The following is a 25560-nucleotide window of genomic DNA, read 5'->3' on the forward strand; positions in this document are numbered from 1 at the left end:
CCTCATTAAGTTCCAGTTTTAACACATTGTGGTCTGAAAATATGCAGGAAATAATTCCAATCCTTAGGTATCAGTTGAGACCTGATGCATGACCCAGTATGTAATTTATTCTGGAGAATGATCCATGTGCTTTTGAAAAGAATGAGTATTCTGTTGCTTTATGAAGGAATCTTCTGAATATATCCATGAAGCCCATCTGGTTCAATGATTCACTCACAGCCTTTGTTTCTTTGTTGATTGTCTGCTTAGATGAACTGTCCATTGCTGTGAGTGGAGTCTTGAAGTCACCTACTATTATTGTATTGTTAAAAATATGGTTCTTTACTTTGTATATTATATGGTTTATATAATTGTCTGCTCTCAGGTTGGTAACTTAAATATTTAGAATTATTAGATCTGCTAGTTCTATGGCATAGTGTCCCTGTACATCTCTTACCACAGGATTTGGTTTAAAATCTAATTTGCCGGGCACCTGGGTGGCTCAGTTGGTTGAACGACTGCCTTGGGCTCAGGTTATAATCCCGGACTTCCAGGATCGAGTCCCGCATCGGGCTCCCGGCTCCTTGGGGAGTCTGCTTCTCCCTCTGAACTTCTCCTCTCTCATGCTCTCTCTCACTCATTCTCTCTCAAATAAATAAAATCTTTAAAAAATAATAAAATCTAATTTGCCTCATATGAGGATTGCTACCTGTTGTGGTCCATTAGTGTGGTAAATGTTTCTCCATCTCCTCACTTTCAGGTTGCAGGTGTCTTTGGGACTAAAATATGTCACTTGTAGACTGCATTTGAATGGGTCTTGCTTTTTTATGCAATATTATGCCCTGTGTCTTTTGATTGGAACATTAAGCTCATTTACATTCAGAGTAACAATGGAAAGATATGAGTTCAGTGACTGTAATATCTGTGTTTCTGTAGATTGTCAGTTTTTTTTTTTCTTTCTGGTCTATGTTATTCTTGCAGTCTCTCTTCCCTTACAGTATACCTTAATATCTCTTGCACGGCTGCCTTTCCTGGAAGTTCTTTATCTCTCCTTCCATTCTGAATGATGGCCTTGCTGGATAGAGTATTCTTGGCTGTGTGTTTTTCTCATTTATTATCCTGAATATATCTCCATCCCTTTATGGCTTGTCAGGCTTCTGTGCAGAACATGTTGATGTTATTCTTTTTATGTAAGGAACTTATTTTTTGATTCTGGATCTCCATTTCTATGTAAAGAACCTCCTGTCCCTGAGTTTTCTGAGGATATATTCTTTTTCTTTAAGATTTGCAAACTTCACTCTTATTTGTCTTGTTGTTAATCTACTTTTGTTGATTTTGGGCTATCCTAAATTTTTAAAAAAGTAGTAATTGGCACAGATAAGTTATGAGTATATGATGAGAAAATCAAGAATTTTTCTGACTTTCATTTAGATCTACATATTAAGGAAACATTTATTTTTCTGTTTACCTGTATTGGAAAATAAATTTAAAATACTATAACTTTTATGTATAATGACAACCTCATTTAGACAGTTTCCATTTTCATTTCTGCATGACTAAGAACTATTTTCATAGAGAATATATTAGAAAAATTAGTACATTTTAAACTTATAAAAAAAGAAAAACAAAAACAAAGGCTTATAATTATGGATACTTGCAAAACAAATTTGTCCATACATGAGTGATTTTCTTTTTTTCTGATTTTAGTCCTTCCACTCTAAGCATAAAATAACATTTTAGTTACCATACACTGATGAATGGACTTATAATCATAATCAATGTTGGGTACATATGTGAAAAATGTGTCTACATTTTTAAAAAGCAGACTTTATGAATCACTCTTCTTAGGCCCCCATCACCTCCTTGTTTCTCAGGTTGTAGATGATGGGGTTGACCATTGGGGTCAGAATCATGTAGAAGACAGCCAGGACTTTGCTGTCTGTTGGAGATCAGAAGGATCTTGGGCATAGATAAATGTAAGCAAAGTGTGCATAGTAGAAAGCCACCACTGTGAGGTGGGTGCTACAGGTAGAATAGGCATTCTTCCTCCCTTCTGTTGACTGCATGTGGCAGATGGCATGGAGCACCTGGCTATAGGAACATGCAATGCCAGTGAAAGGAAACACAAGGAGAAATGTGGTGCTCACAAATACTGTGTACTCATAGACCCGGGTGTCAATGCAGGCCAGAGTCAACATGGCTGGAACATTACAAAAGAAACTGTTGATGATTCTGGATCTATAATAAGGGATTCCAAAGGCACATAAAGTGTGGGCACAGGAGTTGACTGAGCCCAATATCCAAGATCCTGTTATCATCAGCACAAATACTCTTTTGCTCATACCAGTGGAATAGTGGAGAAGAGAGCAAATACCCACATAAAGATTGTAGGCCATAGAGGCCAATAGTAATCCTTATCCACCAGCTACAGCCATGAAGAAGAAACTCTGAACTCCACATAAGGACTGAGGTAGTATGCTCAGACAGCAGTCACAGTCTGAGTGAAATAGATTTTTTTTTCCAGAGAAATAATCAGATGCCATCTTGGGGACAATGGTGGAGATGTGTTTAGGTCAATGAGAGAGCGCTGACTAAAAAATACATGTTTGTTTAAAAAGATGAAGAGAATCATGGACAGGTTGTCAAACAGAGCAATTATAAAAATAAGAATGATGACGATGAAGAGTTCAATTCTTGTTGGTGGGAACAACTCCAATAGAATGAATTCAGCTGGTGTTTGAGTATCATTTTCCATGTGGCATTGATAGAATTTTCCTAAAAAGAGACAGAAAAGTGAATTAAGGATGGGAAAGAGTGTCTTTTGAATTTATCATTTTAGTCACACTGTGTTGTTGAAAATCTTACACCTCTTATGTGAATAATTGAACTTTCCTATTTTTAGAAAAACAAAATAAAACAAACAAAAAATATATTTTTTTAAGATTTTATTTATTTATTTGACAGAGATCACAAGTAGGGAGAGAGGCAGGCAAAGAGAGAGGAGGAAGCAGGCTCCCCGCTGAGCAGAGAGCCCGATGCGGGGCTCGATCCCAGGACCCTGGGATCATGACCTGAGCCGAAGGCAGAGGCTTTAACCCACTGAGCCACCCAGGCGCCCCAAAAAATATTTTTGAACCAGAAATTAAAATAAGGATGCAAATATTAGTAGCCTATATCTTTTCTAAGTAATCTTTGGAATATTTTAAAAGCTCTCCCTCTCTTTCTTTCTCTCTCTCTATATATATCTCATCCAAAATCATTTGGATAAGTATGCCTTAATAGTGATTACAGTATTGCTAAATCAGATGTTTACTCAAAATATTTGCATAAAACTAAATTAAAATACCTACATTATACATTTATTTTAAGAATAATTTAGGATATAAAATATGATCTAATAATTTATGAATAAGTTAAGAATATTTATGACCCATAAAGGATCATTTTCTTTCATAACTATGACTTACTTCTAAAGTCCAGCAACATATCAGCAACCTATCAGCTTCTGTTGAGAAGTAATATTCCCTTATTTAATCCTTTTTTCACATTAGTATCTAATCAAACATCCTTGAAGTCAGGCAAAATGAATTATTTCATCTGTTCTGAAATCATTAATGGAATTTTTCTTTTTATGGTCAGTTAGCCACTGTATACTACCGCTTTAGTTTTTGATGTAGTGTTCAGTGATTCATCACTTGTGCATAACATCCATTAGTGAATCCTTATTGTGAAGGATTATTTATACAAAATAATTCTCTTCTGACTTCTTAACCAGTTTCTGAATGATACACTTCAAGGATAACCTTCAACTAATTATCTACACACCATACTCATGGTAGGTTTCACAAATCTTCCAGAGTTCTTCAAAGTAGCATTGTTTTATGTATCAGTTTCTCTAATACTTAAATGTTACACACTACTTTATGTTGCTTTGCCTTACTCATTTTTTCACTTACTTTCTTTTTAAACTTTTTTTGGTTTAAATTCTAGTTATTTAACATACAGTGTAAAATAAGTCTCAAGTGTACAGTTTAGTGATTCAACTCATCCACAGAACACCCTGTGCTTCTCCTAACAGGTGCACTCTTTTATAATTTTTTTAAAGATTTTTTATTTTTATTTATTTATTTGAGAGAGAGACAGTGAGGGAGAGCATGAGCGAGAAGAAGGTCAGAGAGAGAAGACAGGTGCACTCTTAATACCCATCCTCTATTTCATCCAATACTCCATCCAGCTCCTGTCTGGTAACTATATTGTTGTTCTTTATAATTAAAATCATTTTCTTGGTTTGCCTCTCTTTTTGTCTCTTTCTGGTCTTAGGATCATTTGTTTTGGTTCTTAAATTCCACATATGAGTGAAATATTTTATTTAGAACTATAATTTAGATCAGTGTGTGAATTTAATCACATATGTTTGTAATTTCTCCATCTTAAAAAAATATCATGGTGATAAAGAGTATATCTAAGTCAAAATAGAACAGGTGCCAGAAGGCCCAATGAGAGGGAAAATATTTCAGGACCATTTGAATAAATGAAGTTAGATAAAGGAATGAACAGTCACTTAAATGGAAAAAAGGAAATAAAATCCTAAGCTTCTCTTGGAGGTGGGAGGAGAAATTCTCCACATGAGAAATTATCCATCATAAGTGAACAAGTTCTAAACAGTATGTTATATCTTATTCTTAAATACTACCTAGATACAAATGATACCATGCTTTTGGGATGTCTCCAACATGAAACAAGAATATGCATACATATGTGCACACACCCACAGACATATTCACACTCTCAAGCATACACAAGAAATACGAGTAAAAAACAGGAAAATGCAGAAAGATTTCTCTCGTAGTTTCCATATGCCCAGAAAAGCTTCTGCACAGCAAACGAAACAGTCAATGAAACAAAGAGGTAACCCACAGAATGGGAGCAGATATTCACAAATGGCACTACAAAGGGCTGTTATCCAAGATCTATAAAGAACTCAAAACACCCAAAAAACAGATAATCACATTAAAAAAATAGGCAGAAGACATGAACAGACACTTCTCCAGTGAAGACATACAAATGGCTAAGAGACACATGAAAAAAATATTCATCATCATTAAACATCAGGGTTATTCAAATTGAAACCTCATTGGGATACCACCTTACACCACTTAGAATGGCCAAAATTAACAAGACAGTAAACAACATTTGTTGGAGAGGAAGTGGAGAAATGGGAAACCTCTTACACTGTTGATGAGAATGCAAATTGGTGAGAATGAAGCCACCTTGGAAAACAATGTGGAGATCACTTAAGAAATTAAAAATAGACCTACACTATGACCCCGAAATTGCACTTGGGGTGAATAAACCCAAATATGCAGACATAGTGAAAAGAAGGGCCATCTGTACCCCAATGTTCATAGCAGCAATGATGACAATCAAAAAACTGGAAAGAACCAAGAAGCCCTTACACAGACAAATGGATAAAGAAGATACAGTCCATATACACAATGGAATATTATGTCTCCATCAGAAGGATGAATACCCAACTTTTGTATCAGCGTGGACAGAACTGGAGGAGATTGTGCTGAATGAAGTATGTCAAGCAGAGAGAGTCAAATAGTATATGGTTCCACTTATTTTGGGGGCATAAGGAATAACATGGAGAACCTTAGGAGAAGGAAAAGAAAAGTGAATTGGGGGAAATCAGAGTGGGAGACAAACCATAAGAGACTGTGGACCATAAGAAACAAACTGAGGGTTTTGGAATGAGGGGAATGGGTAGTTAGGTGAGCCTGATGGTAGGTCTTAGGGAGGGCATGTATTGCATGGAGCACTGGGTGTGGTGCATAAAAAAAATAAATAATCTTGGAACACTTAAAAAATAAAATAAAATTTAAAAATAAAGAAGCATAGGTGAACCATGAGAAACTATGGACTCTGAAAAACAATCCGAGGGTTTTGAAGGAGCGGGGTTGGGAGGTCGGGGTACCAGGTGGTGGGTATTATAGAGGGCACGGATTGCATGGAGCACTGGGTGTGGTGCAAAAAAAATGAATACTGTTACACTGAAAATAAAAAATAAATTAAAAAAAAACAAATAATAAACTAAAATAAAAGAAAAAAACAAAGAAAAAATGAGGAAAAGTATGGAATGTTATTAATCCACAATATAAATACCATTAGATAAATAAAAGTGTATGTCAGATAAAATGAAAGGCTCTTGCATATATATATATACTCATATATGTTTATATGATAAAAAATTGAATAGACAAACAAATGTTTAATGTCATATATATATGACTCATATATATATACTCATATATGTTTATATGATAAAATATTAAATAGACAAACAAATGTTTAACATCATATATATATATGAGTATATATATATATACTCATATATGTTTATATGATAAAAAATTAAATAGACAAACAAATGTTTAACATCAGACCCCATCATTTCCCCTATAAATACAGCCATTATGGTGATGGTCACTTGGAAGTCTCACCTGAGGGGAGGATACTCTGCTAAATGCAGAGATAAATCTATACACTTTTAGAATAAAACATATAATAGGAAAGTTTCACAAAACTTTTCTAAAATTTTTTCCAAAAATTCAAGTTTCACATTGGATTTAACTGTGGTTTCCTGGATATGACACCATGTTGGGAAGTCCAAGATTATTGTACAAAACTTACAACAGGAACCTGAATGTGTGCAGGACAGTTAATGTTTTAATAATATGTTGCCTTTGACAAACTATAAAGGAAATGGTGGGAAGGCATTTTTTTACAAATGCCATTCAGATTTAATGTATCACATATTAGACCATTTTTAATAGGATAAAATTTATATTGACAAGTTAATTATTGACAAATAAAAGATATATTTGAAATTACCAATAAAATTATGATCACTCTTACCACAAATTTATTTTACATAAAGCTATAAATGATGAGGTTCACATTGAGGTAGTTAGTATTATTCACCTCTAAAAATGAAAAAAAATCAGCAAAGAATATAAATCATGAGTGGCACATCAAATCTGTTATTTGATGCCATGTATTAATCATGTTTCTCTGTTCTGGTATCCTATCATGATATATTATTTAAAGGACCTCTGAATATGACAGGGAAATACATTCAACTGTTGAATATCAGCCTTGAATATTTCAAGGCCCAAGGTAAAAAAGATTTTTTTTCTTTAGGTAAAAATAAATACAAGTAACTTATTTTTTTTCTCTTTATGTTGGTTTTATCAAGTGGGAAAACTATAAATAACAAATACTGAAGCTATTTAAAGTCATTTCCAAGCTTTTTGATTTAAAAATTTTCCCTAAAAACTTGATATTTTGGCACCTACATTTTAGAATATATAGGAGGAAAGAAGTAGCAGAAAACATTCTGTTGATGACTTCATGGTAACCAGAAAAAACAAGCCTATAATCTTGATCAAGTACTACATTACAGGGAAGATAAAGTTATGAAAGTAAATGCAGGTGGTATCATTCCCTGCATATTTTCAGACCACAATGCTTTGAAGCTAGAATTCAAACACAAGAAGAAATTTGGAAAGAACCCAAATACATGGAGACTAAACAACATCTTTTTAAAGAATAAATGGGTCAACCAGGAAATTAAAGAAGAATTGAAAAAAATTCATGGAAACAAGAGATAATGAAAACACACTGGTTCAAAATCTGTGGGACACAACAAAGGCAATCCTGAGAGGAAAATACATAGTGGTACAAGCCTTTCTCAAGAAACAAGAAAGGTCTCAGGTACACAACCTAACCCTACAACTAAAGGAGCTGGAGAAAGAACAAGAAAGAAACCCTAAACCCAGCAGGAGAAGAGAAATCATAAAGATCAGAGCATAAATCAATTAAATAGAAACCAAAAACAAACAAACAATAAAAAAAATAGAACAAATCAATGAAACTAGGAGCTGGTTCGTTGAAAGAATTAATAAGATTGATAAACCCCTGGCCAGATATATCAAAAAGAAAAGAGAAAGGACCCAAATAAATAAAATCATGAATGAAAGAGGAGAGACCACAAATAACACCAAAGAAATACAAATAATTATAAGAACATACTATGAGCAACTCTATGCTAACAAATTTGACAATCTGGAAGAACTGGATGCATCCCTAGAGACATATAAACTACCACAACTGAACCAGGAAGAAATAAAAAACCTGAACAGATTGATAGCCAGTAAGGAGATTGAAACAGTCATCAAAAATCTCCAAATAAACAAAAGCCCATGGCCAGACAGCTTCCTGGGGGAATTCTACCCAACATTTAAAGAAGAACTAATTCCATGGGATGCCTGTGTGGCTCAGTTGGCTAAGCAGCTGCCTTCGGCTCGGGTCGTGATCCCAGCGTCCTGGAATCGAGTCCCACATCAGGCTCCTTGCTCGGCAGGGAGTCTGCTTCTCCCTCTGCCTCTGCCTGCCATTCTGTCTGCCTGTGTTCACGCTCTCTCTCTCTCTCTGACCAAAAAAAAAAAAAAAAAAAAATTTAAAAAAAATTTAAAAATAAAAAAAAATAAAAATAAAGAAGAACTAATTCCTATTCTCCAGAAATGTTTACAAAAAAAGGAAAAGGAAGGAAAACATCCAAACTCATTTTATGAGGCCAGCATCACCTTGATCCTAAAACCAGACAAGAATTACATAAAAAAAGAGAACTACAGACCAATATCATTGATAAACACCGATGCAAAATTTCTCAACAAAATATTAGCCAATAGGATTCAACAGTACATTAAAAAAAATTATTCACCATGACCAAGTGGGATTTATTCCAGGGCTGCAAGTTTGGTTCAACATCCACAAATCAATCAATGTGATACAACAAACATTAATAAAAGAAACATTAATAAAAGATAAGATCAAGATAATCTTTAATAAAAAGATAAGAAACATTAATAAAAGAAAGAACAAGAGCGATATGATACACTCAATAGATGCTAAAAAATATTTGACAAAGTAGAGCATCTTTTCCTGTTCAAAACTCTTCAAAGTGTAGGGATAGAGAGCACATACCTTAATATTATCAAAGCCATCTATGAAAAACCCACCACAAATTTCATTCTCAATGAAGAAAAACTGAAAGCTTTTCTGCTAAGGTCAGGAACACAGCAGGGTTGTACATTATCTCCACTGCTATTCAACATAGTACTAGAAGTCCTAGCCTCAGCAATCAAACAACAAAATAAAATTAAAGGCATGCAAATCGGCAAAGAAGAAGTCAAAGTATCACTCTTCACAGATGATATGATACTATATGTGGAAAACCCAAAAGACTCCACTCCAAAACTGCTAGAACTTGTACAGAAATTCAGTAAAGTGTCAGGATATAAAATCAATGCACAGAAATCAGTTGCATGTCTCTACACCAACAACAAGACAGAAGAAAAAGAAATTAAGAAGTCAATCCCATTTACAATTGCACCCAAAACTATAAGACACCTGGAATAAACCTAAACAAAGAGGCTAAGAATATATACTCAGAAAACTATAAAGTACTCATGAAAGAAATTGAGGAAGACACAAAGAAATGGGAAAATGTTCCATGCTCCTAGATTGGAAGAATAAATATTGTGAAAATGCCTATGTTACCTAAAGCAATCTACATATTTAATGCAATTCCTATCAAAATACCACCCATTTTTTTCACAGAAATGGAACAAATAATCCTAAAATTTATATGGAACCAGAAAATGAAAAATAAAGCTAAAGTTGGTGGCATCACAATTCTGGACTTCAAGCTCTATTACAAAGCTGTCATCATCAAGACAGCATGGTACTGGCACAACAACAGACACCTAGATCAAAGGAACAGAATAGAGAGCCCAGAAATAGACCCTCAACTCTATAGTCAACTACTCTTCGACAAAGCAGGAAAGAATGTCCAGTGGAAAAAGGACAGCCTCTTCAGTAAATGGTGTTGGTAAAATTAAACAGCCACATGCATAAAAATGAAATTAGACCCTTTCCTTACACCACAGATGAAAATAGACTCAAAATGAATGAAGTACCTCAATGTGAGAAAGGAATCCATCAAAATCCTTGAGGAGAACACAGGCAGCAACCTCTTCAACCTCAGCTGCAGCAACATCTTCCTAGGAATGTCACCAAAGGTAAGGAAAGCAAGGGCAAAAATGAACTATTGGGATTTCATCAAGATCAAAAGCTTTTGCACAGCAAAGGAAACAGTTAACAAAACCCAAAGACAACTGACAGAATGGGAGAAGATATTTGCAAATGACATATCAGATAAAGGACTAGTGTCCAAAATCTATAAAGAACTTAGCAAACTCAACGCCCAAAGAACAAATAATCCAATCAAGAAATGGGCAGAAGACATGAACATACATTCTGCAAAGAAGATATCCAGATGGCCAACAGACACATGGAAAAATACTACACATCACTCGGCATCAGGGAAATACAAATCAAAACCACAAAGAAATACTGCCTCCCACCAGTCAGAATGGCTAAAATTAACAAGTCAGGACAGGACATATGCTGACGAGTATGTGGAGAAAGGGGAACCCTCCTACGCTGTTGGTGGAAATGCAAGCTGGTGCATCCACTCTGGAAAACAGCATGAAGGTTCCTCAAAATGTTGAAAATAGACCTACCCTATGACCCAGCAATTGCACTTCTGCGTATTCACCCTAAATGTACAAACGTAGTGATCCGAAGGGGCACATGCACCCGAATGCTTATAGCAGCAATGTCTACAGTAGCCAAACTATGGAAAGAACCTAGATGTCCATCAACAGATGAATGGATAAAGAAGATGTGGTATATATACACAATGGAATACTATACAGCCATCAAAAGAAATTAAATCTTTCCATTTGCGATAATGTGGATGGAACTAGAGGGTATCATGCTTAGTGAAATAAGTCAATCAGAGAAAGACAACTATCATATTATCTCCCTGATATGAGGAAGTGGTGATACAACATGGGAGGTTAAGGGGGTAGAAGATTAAATGAAACAAGATGGGATTGGGATGGAAATAAACCATAAGTGACTCTTAATCTCACAAAACAAACTGAGGGTTGCTGGGGGGGAGCGGGGGTTCGAGAAGGGGGGTGGGGTTATGGACATTGGGTAGGGTATGTGTTATGGTGAGTGATGTGAATTGTGTAATCCTGGCAAGTCACAGACCTGTACCCCTGGGGATAAAAATATATTATATGTTTATAAATAATAATAATAATAGAACAAGAAAAAGAAGAAAATAAATGCAGGAAGATAAGTTGACAACTGCGATACATCAGAATATATTACAGAATTAAATTGTATTTGACCTGATTTCTGTCTCTTGAAATTCTTATCACACTGATATTTCATCAATGATAAATTTAAGATGCAGGGATTCTGAGTGACTGTAATTTAAATTATATACTTAGATAATTATATTTGTCATCTATCATCCTTCTATTATCTAGCAAGTTATCATCTATCTACGTAAATGCATCCCCTATCTTAACCTTCAAATATTAAATATTTTGAAGTATTGATTCTGAAATAAATATAGATCAATATTTTCCACACACACAAACACACACACAACTGAAAAAGGAGGATAAACAATTAATGTTATTAAAATAGATATTCTATATAGGTAGTAGAAGGTGAAAATGTATGCAAAAACTTTCTTAAAATACAAATAGTATTCTTTTGGGGTTTACAGTTTATTTATTTGGACATATTCTACTATTTAGTCAGATATCTTGGCTCTGTTGTATTTTTACCTGACTCCATGACATTCATGCAGATTGTCTAATAAAATTGGTCTCACAAAACCTTTAATTAATTAATTAATTAATTAATCGATTAATTTTCAGCATAAAAGTATTCATTGTTTTTGTTTTTCTTAGAATGCATTTTTAAAATTTATTTATGTTTTTTTTTTAGCATAACAGTATTCATTGTTTTTGCACCACACTCTGTGCTCCATGCAATCCGTGCCTTCTCTAATACCCACCACCTGGTTCCCCCAACCTCCCACCCTTCACCCCTTAACAACCCTCAGACTGTATTTCAGAGTCCATAGTCTCTCATGGTTCACCTCTTCTTCCAATTTCCCCCAACTCCCTTCTCCTAACTCTCCTTATCCTCCATGCTATTTGTTATGCTCCACAAAAGAGAGAAACCATATGATAATTTACTCTCCCTGCTTGACTTATTTCAGTCAGCATAATCTCTTCCAGTCCTGTCCATCTTGATACAAAAGTTGGGTATTCATCCTTTCTGATGGAGGCATAATACTGCATAGTGTATATGGACCACATCTTCCTTATCCATTCGTCCATTGAAGGGCATCTTAGTTCTTTCCACAGTTTGGCGACCATGGCCATTGCTGCTATAAACATTGGGGTACAGATGGCCCTTCTTTTCACTACACCTGTATCTTCAGGGTAAATACCCTGAGGTGCAATGGCAGGGTTATAGGGAAGCTCTATTTTTAATTTCTTGGGGAATTTCCACACTGTTTTCCAAAGAGGCTGCACCTACTTGCATTCCCACCAACAGTGTAAGAGGGTTCCCCTTTTTCCACATCCCCTCCAAGACATGTTGTTTTCTGTCTTGCCAATATTGGCCATTCTAACTGGTGTAAGGGGACTTAAGCCCCTGTCCCTAGCTGCCCCGATTCCAATAATTCCCCCCTCATGATCCTTTCCTCTTTTTTTTTTTTTTTTTTTTTTTTTTTTTTTTTTTTTTTTTTTTTTTTTTAAAGATTTTATTTATTTATTTGACAGAGAGAAATCACAAGTAGGCAGAGAGGCAGGCAGAGAGAGAGAGAGGAGGAAGCAGGCTCCCTGCTGAGCAGAGAGCCCGATGCGGGACTCGATCCCAGGACCCTGAGATCATGACCTGAGCCGAAGGCAGCGGCTTAACCACTGAGCCACCCAGGCGCCCTCCTTTCCTCTTTTTGAGTGCTTTCATCTAGTCTCCAAGTTAATGCTGGTCCCCAGATGAAGGGCACTCCCATATTAGGGGTATTACTTTCCAACTGGTCGCCTCTGGTGGCTCCCTCCCCCTGTTGTTTATCTTCCAATATCAGTTCCCCATTCCCAGTCCACTTTACCTGCCCACTGGCGTCTTCTGCCCCTGTAGAAATCCAGACGTGTATAGTTCTGATCTCAGGCTGATTTCATGGGTGATCAGAGTTTTTTGGTAGGTAATCAGCTGAGTTTAAGGTACAGGTTGAAAGGTCGCCTCCTCCTACTTCCCCACCATCTTGTCTCTCTCACAATACCTTTATTTGAAATTGAATTTGTGTTCTGTTTCCAATGAAAAATGTTCTTACCTAGGAGATTTTGCTTGCTATGGTACAACTATATTATGATCTCCTGTGTTACTCATATCATAGATGTCCATATTGTTCATGAGAATAATCCTCCAGATGCTGTCAAAGTTCAAAATGAATTACATATTTCCATCTCTTGATGTCAATATGCATCAGTGTTTTTGCATATCTTTATTCCTATGATTATATTTAGAGTTGAAAATTAAATACTGAAAAATCCTGATTCATAAAGTTATTCATAAATTTACTAATTCATAAATGTACATAACATATGATTTTTAAAACTATCTCATTATTGAAAGATAAAGAAAGTAAATCACAGATTTATGAAATGAATTATTCAAGCCTGGGTCAGTGACCTAGTGATAGAGTAGGAAGATGTCCTTTTAACCTAGATAATACAGAATTTCCACTGACACACAGATTTTTATGTCCTACAGTCTCATTGATTTTGATCAAAACTATTGTTGAAGGAAAATCATTCTTGATCACACAACAAGACTAATCATCTACAGAGGTGTGGAAATGATATGTATTTACCTAAGAGTATCTTGAATTTGGCTTTCCTGGAAGAGTTATAAAAAATTACACATTAGACTTCAAGAGGCTATAAACACAGGTCACCCTACCATATTTCACAAAAATTTGAATTCCTTTCTCTTTTCTCAAGATCCCTGTATCAATCTAACATGCTGAATATTTCACCAGTGATTTTGTTTATTCAACTGGAAGACTGGTAAACCAGTAATCCAGGTTACCACACTAATTTTCCCAGGAAGGACTTTGAATGAATTAGTCACATAAAGTCAATCTTTGTTCTTGAAAATTGCCTAATAATACCTCTGTGTGTATGCCTACAATAAAAATTTTTTTAAAAACAGGGGCACCTGGGTGGCTCAGTGGGTTAAGGCCTCTCCCTTTGGCTCGGCTCATGATTCCAGGTTCCTGGGATCAAGCCCTGCATCAGGCTCTCCACTGCTCGGGGAGCCTGCTTTCTTCTCTCTCTCTCTGCCTACTTGTGATCTATGTCTGTCAAATAAGTGAATAAAATCTTTTAAAAAAGAATTTTTTAAAACAAAATAATTATTTTCCATAGCTAGCAGTTATGTAAAGTGTATGCCATTGTAAAATGGCTTTTATATAATGCAAGAAGCATCCTGTGGGTTCTAAATCAGTGTAAATATCTGCAGATTCCTTTCTTGGATTTCTACATGAGATTTCATTTCATTCTAAGTGTTTACATAAAATATTCTACCAAATGGACAAATAATACATAGCTTGCATTGCTTTAGTGTATTAGGAATTTTAAATTATATTACTTAATATTCTATATATACATTGATTAAAAAAATGAGTACACTTGTCAGAGTATAAAGAGATCTGGAACACACAGTGGAATATTTGTGTTGGTGCATGTTTGTGTGTTTTTGATCCATAAAAATCCTTAAAATTGGGGCACTTTGGTGTCTCAGTGGGTTAAAATCTCTGCCTTTGGCTCAGGTCATGATCCCAGGGTCCTGGGATCCAGCCCTGCATATGGCTTTCTGCTAAGCGGGGAGCCAGCTTCCCTTCCTCTCTGCCTGCTTGTGATCTCTGTCTGTCAAATAAATAAGTAAAATCTTTTAAAAAATCTTTTAAATTCCACAATGGTGAATCAGCATAAGTAGATAAGTGCATAATTAGGCAGGCATATTTTCTGAAAGACAGAAATTAATTAGAAGACCTGTCCTTCAGGGGTTCCCGGGTGCCTCAAGTCATTTAAACATCTACCTTTGGCTCAGGTCATGAACTCAGGACCTGGGATTGAGCCCCACATTAGGCTCCTGGCTTATCAAGGAGCCTGCTTCTCCCTCTCCCTTTGCCTTCTGCTCCACATACTTATGCTCAGACTCCCTCTGTTAAATATAAATAAATAAATGTATATATAAAGCCTATACTTTAAATTCTGTTTTGCAGTGAGAACGGGTTTATTTTGACGCTTCTTACCAGCACACTGGAGAAAGTTTAGGTTTAAAGCTAGATGTGGGGCGCCTGGGTGGCTCAGTGGGTTAAGATGGTGCCTTCGGCTCAGGTCATGATCTCAGGGTCCTGGGATCGAGGCCCGCATCGGGCTCTCTGCTCTGCTGGGAGCCTGCTTTCTCCTCTCTGTCTCTGCCTGCCTCTTTGCCTGCTTGTGATCTCTCTCTGTCAAATAAATAAATAAATAAATAAAACTTAAAAAAAAAAGCTAGATGTGATTTTAACTCACCTAATTATAAGAAATGTGAAATTGGACTATTAGAACCTGTACATTTTATGTGGAACAGATATAAAGAAACATGGGGTATAACAAGTAATTCATAATGAAAACATAGTGACTATTTGACTATAAATTATCACTGATGAATAGCTGTATAGTTTAGAATCTTTATCTTTGTCATTGTCATCACAATGATTTAAAACTATCATTATTATTGGTTATTTACTGGAAATGTATTTATGTGTATGAGAAATAAAAAATAAATAATTATAAACGTGAAATTATGAATACTTTAATTTCACATACTTAGGGAAAAAATGGATTGCCAAAACAAAACATAGTTACCTGGATTCTTTCCAGTATTTGTCTTTCAAAATTTACACACACACACACACACACACACACACACAAACACACACCATTAGACTTATTTTTTCTTATACTTTTACTACATATATGTTCTCCTTGCTCTCTAAAAGAGCACTCCACCAAAAGCTTCCATTAGCTGAAAATGCATGATGTGAAGAAACAATTACCATTAGTTTTTATGAGAAATTTTTCATCAACTCAAAAAATAACCACTCATAGGCTTTTCAAATACCTTAGAACACACCTTGCTGTTGGGTGTAAAAAATAAATAGCATAAACAGGGGCTCACACACACAGTTCAAAGCTATACAGAATAGATGCTGAGATGTTTAATGTAGTTCTTAGAGAAGTGACTTGTCTTTGCCAAGCTCACTGTTTGGTGTCCATGTTGCCTTTCTAATCATTTGCTGCCAAACACACGCTGAATGGCAATTTCACAAATTTTATAGATACAGAGTTATATAGAGATAGAGATAATTTAGATCTATATGGATCTAGATATTGATATGGATATAGATAAAGATTTGTAAAAGCAAAAATCTTTTTTTCCCAAATTCTTTGGGTTAGCATGAACAGTTCTGAAGTAGATCCTTTGTAAAAGCAAACTGGCATTAAAGAAACCTTTAAAAAATGAAAGATACCTGTATCCATATGTGTATTTTTATATAAAATTTAGACAAGTACGTTCTAGGTTTTAATTAGAAAGTGTGAATTTATGTAGGGTAAAAAGCATGTAGGATGCACCATTAAGATTGCCGTGGTGGCTATGTAAGCACTCTTATGGAAAAAGAAGAAACAATTAAGAAAGACAATTGTCCTCCACTAACTTATTTATGAATTGAACGCTTAAGTGTTAGTTTTCTTTAATTATCACTTGAGCACATCCAAAGCATACTATATTAGGATACTTATCTCAGTTCTCCTCTAGAGATCAGAGACCAGAGCTGTGTAAAGCAGCTCCAAAACCATTTTTTGTTTGTTTGTTTTTTGTTTTGTTTTGTTTTTCGTTTGTTTTTGTTTTTTCATTCTGTAATTTCCACTGAACAGTATTGTAAAAAGTGTAGCCACTTGGTCAACCTCAATCATAATTTCAAATCATCTGCCCTTAAGCAACTCTTACATAGATTACATCACATATTTCCTAAAATGATCAGTTTAAATTTTGAATAATTTCAACCCAACTGCAACAAATACTACCAAAGGAGTTAATGTAATGTGATCAACACCTATGTGACCACATCATGCACCTGCATGAAAACATCTTCACTTCTGAAGAAGGTAATCCATGTTACCAAAGTTGATTTTTAATGCTTTAATTTTAAAATTCCAGTATAGTTTATATACAGTATTAAATTAGTCTTGTGCATAGAGTTCAGTGTCTCAACATTTCTATACATCACCCAGTTCTCATCACTCTACTCCCAAACTACCAGAACTCAGCCATTCAGCAACGTTGCAGGATACAAAGTCAATGTACAGAAATAAGTGGCTTTCTTATACACTAATAATAAAAATATATAAAGGGAAATTAGAGAATTTATTCAATTTACTCTAGCATCAAGAACCATAAGATACCTGGAAATTAAATCTAATCAATGAGGTAAAGGATCTCCTTTGAATTTTCCATATAAAGTATCATGTCCTCTGTGAAGAGAGAGAGTTTGACTTCTTTTTTTCCCAGTTTGAATACCTTTTATTTCTTTTTGTTGTCTGAGTACTGTTGCTAGGACTTGTAGTACTATGTAGAACAACAGTAGTGAGAATAGTCATCTTTGTCGTGTTTCTGATTTCAAAGGGAAGACTTTCAGCTTTTCCCCATTGACAATGATATTCACTGTGGGTTTTTAATAGATTTTATGAAGTTGAGGAATGTTCCCTCTATCCCTATACTCGGAAGAGTTTTAATCTGGAACTGAGCTGTATCTTGTCAAATGCTTTTTCTGCATCAATTGAGAGGACCGTGTTGTTCTCTCTTCTCTTATTGATTTGTTCTATCACATTGATTGATTTCCAAATGTTGAACCAACCTTGTATCCCAGGAATAAATTCCACCTGCTCATAGTGTACAATCTTTTTAATGTACTTTTGGATCCTTTTAGCTAGGATCTTGTTGATAATCTTGACATCCATATTCATCAGGGATATTGGTCTGAAATTCTCCATTTTAATGGGGTCTTTGCCTTGTTTGGGCAGCAGGGTAAAGCTGGTTTCATAGAAAAATTCTGGATTTTTTCCTTCTGAGTTTATTTTATGAAACAGCTGCAGGAGATTAAGTATTCTTAAAATTTCCTTCTTTTATAAAGAATTAAAAACAAATTCAGATTTATATAATGATTAGATTCTAATTTCAGATGTACAAGACATAGACTATATGCAGTGGATTAATAAATATAATTAATTAAATTTCTTTTTTTCTCTCTGTTTCTATTAGCTTCAGTTTCATTCTACTTATGGATCTTATGGCTGGGAATACAGCATCATCAGGATTCACACACACAATTCACATGTGTCTACAATATGCTACTCATATAGCTGTCAGAATAGTAAGGAAAATCCTTTATCAAAAGCCTCTCTCAGGGCGTCTGGGTGGCTCAGTGTGTTAAGCCTCTGCCTTCAGCTCAGGTCATGATCCCAGGGTCCTGGGATCAAGCTCCACATGGGGCTTTCTGCTCAGCGGGGAGCCTCCTTCCCCCCTCTCTCTATGCCTGCCTCTCTGCCTACTTGTGATCTCTGTCAAATAAATAAAATCTTTAAAAAAAATCCTCCCTCAACTCCTGACAAAATTGACATTTTGTAGCATCCATGTTACTGAAATCATGAAGAATGGGCTTGCTATTATTTATCTTATGGTTGGTACACATACCTAGGACTGACTTTGAAGCCTATATTAGTTTATAACTTTCAACTGTCAATGGTTCTCAATGTGGGACACCTTTTTTTTTTTTTATTGCTATAACTTTTTGGCTGTGAATCAAATGCAACTCAGGTCCATGTCTTTATTCCTGTTTTCTGTTTTGAATTCTCACTGGTTCCTATTATGCCACAACTATTACAGCACCAAAATAATAGCAATGGTGAGGCTATGTAACAGGTCTTAAACCTTCTCTTTTGATCTCAAATGTTTCACTTTTATTCACATTTTATTTGTCAGAACAAGTCACACAGTGAAACTTAAATTAAGAGGGAATATTCCATTGCTCTGGATGCACTAAGAACAAGTTCCCACCATTGTCCCCAGGGATAGTGCTTCGTATGGTATGGTGTAATTTGGTATATATGGTATAACATATGGTATACCGTATGGTATAATTTGATATACTTAGCTTTCCATTTGACTTACACTGTTCCTATCACTAGTCAAGATTTACCTTTGAAACCTATTATAATGCACAAAGGACAACTACAAAATATCTGAGATTAAAAAAAATAAGCATTTATTTCACACAACCTTACAGATTTGATGGCTGGTTTTTGAGTTCAAAATGGTTCCATGTTTCTCTTAATCCTCTCAAACCAGCCCAATGAATAGCAGCTACTCAGGGCATACTTGTCTTGTGGTGGAAGTTCAAGTTTTCAAGGGAAAGCTGCTTATAAAATAAGCAAAGACTTTTTTATTAACATATAATGTATTGTTTATTTCAGGGATAGAAACCTGTGATTCATCAGTCTTACATGATTCACAGAACTCATCATAGTACATACCCTTCTCAATGTCCATCATCCAGCCACCACATCCCACCTACCCCCTTCCCTTCCAGCAACCCTCAGCTTGTTTTCCAAGATTGAGTCTGTTATGGTCTGTCTCCCTTTCTGATTTCATCTTGTTTCATTTTTCTCACCTTTCCACTATGATCTTCTGTCTTGATTCTCAAAATCATCATATCAGTGATATTATATAACTGTCTTTCTCTGATTAACTCATTTGCTTACCATAATACCCCCTAGTTCCATCTGCATCATTGTAAAAGGAAAAAAATCATTATTTTGTTGGCTGCATAGTATGCCATTGTATATATATAGCACATATTCTTTATCCATTCCTCTGTAGCTGGACATATAGGCTCCTTCCATAGTTTGGCTATTGTGGACATTGCTGCTATAAACATTCAGGTGCACATGCCCCTTCAGATCACTACATTTGTATCCTTATGGTAAATATCCATTTACCTTTGGTGAGTCACAGGGGGGCTCTGTTCCCCTCTTTTATTCACTCAGATGTATTTTACCCCTTGTCTATGGAGAATTTATTTTAACTTTATTTAATTTTTGAGTGTCCCAAGAGTTATTGTTTAGGCACCACACCACTGCTCCATGCAATACGTGCCTTCCTTAATACTTAACCACCACCAGTCTCACCTAACACCACAATTCCTCCCTCCAAAACTGTAACTTTGTTACTCAGAGTCCATGGTCTCTCATGCTTTATCTCCACCTCCAATTTCCCCAACTCACCACTCCTCTACATCTTGCCATGTCCTCCATGTTATTCCTTATGCTCCCCAAGTAAGTGAAGCAATATAACAATTGACTCTCTCTGCTTGCTTTATTTCACTCAGCAAAATCTCCTCCAGTCCCATTCATGTTGATATCAAAGCTGGGTATTAATGCATAATATTCAATTGTATATATGGACCATATCTTCTTTATCCATTCATCTGTTGAAGGACATCTTGGCTCTTTAAAAAGTTCAGAAAATGTGGCCATTGATTCGATGAGCATGGGGGTATGTACGGAGCTTCTTTTCACTGCATCTGAATCTTTTGGGTTAATACCCAGTAGTGCAATTGCAGAGTAATGGTGTAGCTCTATTTTTAATTCCTTAAGGAATCTCCACACTGTTTTCCAAAGTGACTGCACAAACTTGCATTCCCACCAACAGTGGAAGAGGGTTCCCCTTTCTCCACATCCTCTCCAACACTTGTTGTTTACTGTCTTGCTAATTTTGATTATTCTAACTGATGCAAGGTGGTATTTCAATGTGTTTCTGGTTTCAATCTCCCTAATGTCTAATGATGATGAACATTTTTTCATGTGTCTGTTAGCCATTTGTATGTTTTATATGGAGAAGTATCTGTTCATGTCTTCTGCCCATTTTTTGGTCCTATTACCTGTTTTTTGAGTGTTGAGTTTGAAGAGTTCTTTATAGATCTTGGTTATCAGCCCTTTGTCTATACTGTCATTTGTGAATATCTTCTCCCATTCCTTGGATTGCCTCTTTGTTTTGTTGACAGTTTCCTTTGAAGGTCAGAAGCATTAGATCTTGATGAACTCTTAAAAGTTCAATTTTTCTTTTGTTTCCTTTACATTTGTAAACTTGTATTAAGAGAAGTTGCTGTGGCCAATGTAGAAGAGGTTACTGCCTATGTTCTCCACTGGGATTTTGATAGATTACTGCCTACGTTGAAGGTTTTTTTTTTAAGATTTTATTTATTTATTTGACAGACAGAGATCACAAGCAGGTAGACAGGCAGGCAGAGAGAGAGAGAGAGGAGGAAGCAGGCTCCACGCTGAGCAGAAAGCCCGATGTGGGACTCCATCCCAGGACCCTGAGATCATGACCTGAGCTGAAGGCAGAGGCTTAACCCTCTGAGCCACCCAGGCGCCCTGTTTTTGTTTTTAATCCATTTCAAGTTTATCTTTGAGTGTGGTGTAAGAGAATTGTCGTGTTTCCTTCTTCCATATATAGCTGCCCAATTTTCCCAGCACCATTTAATGAATACACTGTCTTTTTTTCCAATCAATATTTTTGCTGCCTTGTCAAAGAGTAGTTGATCATAGAGTTGTGGGTCCATATCCAGACTCTCTACTCTGTTCCACTGGTCTATCATTCGGTTTTTGTGCCAGTACTATAGTTCTTGGTGATCATAGCTTTATAATAAAGTTTGAAATCAGACAATGTGATGATCCCAACTTTGTTTTTATTTTTCAACATTTCCGTAGTAATTAGGGATAATGTATCATATCATCTGCAAAGAGAGAGTTTGACTTCTTCTTTGCCAATCTGAAAGCATTTTCTATTTATTTATTTATTTATTTATTTATTTATTTATTTATTTAGCTGACAGATAGAGATCACAAGTAGGCAGAGAGGCAAGCAGAGAGAGACGAAGGGAAGCAGGCTCCCTGCTAAGCAGAGAGCCTGATGCAAGGCTTGATCCCAGGACCCTTGTATCATGACCTGAGCCAAAGTCAGAGGCTTCAACCCACTGAGCCACCCAGCCGCCCCTGCATTTTATTTTATTTTAGTGTCAGATTGCTGTTGCTAAGACTTCTAGAACTATGGTTTACAACAGAGGCAGGAGTGATCATTCTTGTGTTTTTTATCTCAAAAGTAAGAATGTTAGCTTTTCCACTTTGAGAATGATATTCTCTGTGGGTTTTTCATAGAAAGATTTTATGAAATTGAGGAATGTTTCATTTAATCCTATACTTTGAAGAGTTTTCTTGTTTGTTTGTTTATTTTTGTTTTTCGGGAAAGGATGCTCTATTTTGTCAAATGCTTTTTCTGCTTGAATTTAGAGGACCATGTAGTTCTTTGTTCTTCTCTTATTGATTTGTTCAATCACATTGATTAATTTGGGAATGTTGAACCACACTTGCATCCTAGGGATAAATCACACCCTGTCACAGTAGATAATATTTTTAATGCACAGTTGGATTCTGTTAGCTAAGATCTCATTGAGAATCTTGATATGTATATTGATCATGGATATTGGTCTAAATCTTTCCTTTTTGATGGGGTCTTTGCCTTATTTGGGGATCAGGGTAATGCTGACTTCATAGAAAAAATCTGGAAGTTTCCTTCTATTTCTATTTTTTTGGAAAAAGCTTCAGGAGAATAGGCATTTTTCTTCCTTGACTGTTTGGTTGAATTCCCTAAGAAATCCATCAGGGCCTTGGCTCTTGCTTTGTGGGAGGTTTTAGGTCACTGTTTTAATATCCTTACTAGTTATTGGTCAATTCAGGTTGTCAATTTCTTCCTGTTTTAGTCTTGGAAGGTTATAGGTCTCCAGGAATGCATTCATTTCTTCTAGGATGCTAGACTTATTGGTGTATAGCTGCTGGATAATAATTTCTGATGATTGTATCTATTTCCTTGGTGTTATTCATGACCTCTCCCCTTTCATTCATAATATTATTAATCTGAGTTTTCTCTCTTTTCTTTTGGATTAGCTTGGCCAGTGATTTTTTGATATTATTAATTTTTTTAAAGAGCCAGCTTCTAGTTTCCGTGATGTGTTCTACTGTATCTCTAGTTTCTAACTCGATCTCTGTTCAAATCATGATTATTTCCCTTCTTGTGCATGGAGTTGGCTTAATTTGTTGTTGATTTTCAGTTCCTTAAAGCATAACAGGGTACTTGGGATTTTTCATTTTTTTTTTTTTTTTTTGAGTGAGGCTTGGATGGCTATGTATTTCTCCCTTAGAACCAACTTTCATGCATCCTATAGGTTTTGGACCAAGGTGTCTTCATTCTCTTTGGTTTCCATGAATTCTGTAAGTTCTGCTTTGATTTCCTGGTTGATTCAAACATTCTTGAACAAGATGGTCTTTAGTTTCCAAGTGTTTGAAATCCTTCCAATTTTTTTTTTTATACTTGAGTTCCATATTCAAAGAGTTGTGGTCTGAAGATATGCAGGTAATAATCTCAATCTTTTGTTATCCGTTGAGCCCTGATTTGTGATCCAGTATGTGGTTGACTCTTGAGAAATTCCCATGTGCACTTGAGAAGAATGAGTAGTCTGCTGTTTTAGGGTGTAATGTTCTGTATATAATTTTGTGGTCCTTCTGCTAAAATGTGTCATTCAAAGTTCTTGTTTCTTTTTTGATTTTTTTTTAAATTGTATGATCTGTCTTTTACTGAGAATGGCATGTTAAGATCCCCTGGAATTAATGTGTTCATATCAACATGACTTTACTTGAATTAACACTTGGCTTATATAGTTGGCTGCTCTCATAGTAAAAGCATAAATATTTTGATTATTTAATCTTCTTGGTGGATGGACCCTTTAAGAATGATGTAGTGTCTTTCTGTGTCTCTGACTACGGTATTCAGGTTAAAATCTAATTTATCTGCTATGAGAATCACTACCCCCAGCTTTCTTTTGAGGCCTGCTGGCATGAATGATGCTTCTCCATCCCTTCATGTCAGTCGGGATCTATCTTTAGGTTCCAATGCATCTCTTGTAGACAGTATATGGATGGCTCCTGTCGTTTTATCCAATATGCAATCCTGTTCTGTTTTATGGGAGCATTTTGTCTATTCCCATTGAAAGTAGTTATTGAAAGATAAGTTTTTATTGAACTCATGTTGACTGTGAAGTCCTTGTTTCTATAGATTATAAATTTCTGTTCTATGCCATTTGTGTTCTTTCTTATTTTATAGAACCTCCCCCCTTAATATTTCTTGTAGTGTTGGCTTGGTGATCATATTCTCTTTTAAACCTTGTTGGTCCTGGAAGATCTTTATTTATTTATCCATTCTGAATGTCAGCCTTGCTGGATAAAGTATTCTTGGCTGCATGTTATTCTTATATATTGCCTTGAATATGTCTTGCCAGCCCTTTTAGGCTTGCCAGGTTTCTGTGGACAGGTTTGACATTATTCTGATTGGCCTTCCTCTGTATGTAAGGAATCTCTTTCAACTAGCTGTCCTTATTAACTCATGTTTACAATTATGCTTCATGAATTTCACAATCAAGCCTCTGGTGGTTTTTCTAGATTTGTTGATCTTTGGAGGTGACCTTTCTGCTTTGAGGACATGAACACTTGTTCCATTCTCCTGTTTGGGGAAATTTTCATCCAGAATTTGTTCAAGTATATATTCTAGTCTTCTCTCTTTCTCCACCCCCTCAGACATCTCAATTATTCTAACGTTGTAAAGTTTCATGACATCATTTTTTTCCTACCTAATTCTGTTTTCATGGATTCTAGGCTGTTTGTTCCAGGCCTTTTCCTGATCCTTCTTCTCTATCAATTTGTCCTCTCAATCACTAATTCTATCTTCTGACTTGATTACCCTCGCTGTTAGACTATTTAGATTATACTAGATCTCTTCAATAGCCTTTTTAAATTCTGCCAGATCTGCTCTCACTTCTGCCTTTAGAGATTCTATGTTGTCACTAATTGTTTTCCACAACCTAGCCATTGCTTGGATAATTGCTACCCTGAATTCCCTTTCCAACATACCATTTATGTCTATGTCCAATAGTTCTGTGGAAGAGGGCACTATCTCTGAATTGTTCCTCTGTTGGGTGTTTCTCCTCCTAGTCATTTTGGTGAGAGGTGGTTGAGGGGATGTTTAGCTGAATATGTCAACCACAATCCAGGCCAGTTGCACCCTGAAAAGTTTGGGAGCAATCAAAAGTCACCATCAAATAGAAAGAAAAGATAAAGAAAAAGAGAGAGACATTGCAAGAGAGAGAGAGAGAAGAAAACCCAGCAAAAATGAGCCCCAAAAGTAAGATTTACGAGGTATATAAACAAGAAACAAACAAAGAAAAAGACCAACAAAATTAAATGACTAGAATATTTTTTTTGGAACAGTTTCAGGAGAATAGGAATTAGTTCTTCTTTAAATGTTTGGTAGAATTTCCCCGGGAAGCCGTCTGGCCCTGGGCTTTTGTTTGTTTGGAGA

The 25560-nt window shown here is 35.7% G+C and overlaps 1 pseudogene across 1 annotated transcript in view; it reads right to left on the bottom strand.

The window, feature by feature from the left end:
* Positions 1-1928: 1928 nt before the first annotated feature.
* The window catches only part of LOC309861946 (olfactory receptor 6F1-like), a 300844-nt pseudogene continuing 277212 nt past the window's right edge, over positions 1929-25560 (bottom strand). Inside the window, exon 2 of the transcript in view lies at positions 1929-2039. The product of the transcript in view is annotated as an olfactory receptor 6F1-like (transcript). The remainder of the gene's footprint in view (positions 2040-25560) is intronic.

This window comes from Mustela nivalis, assembly GCF_964662115.1.
Source record: "Mustela nivalis genome assembly, chromosome: 3".
Classification (NCBI taxonomy): Eukaryota; Metazoa; Chordata; class Mammalia; order Carnivora; family Mustelidae; genus Mustela; species Mustela nivalis.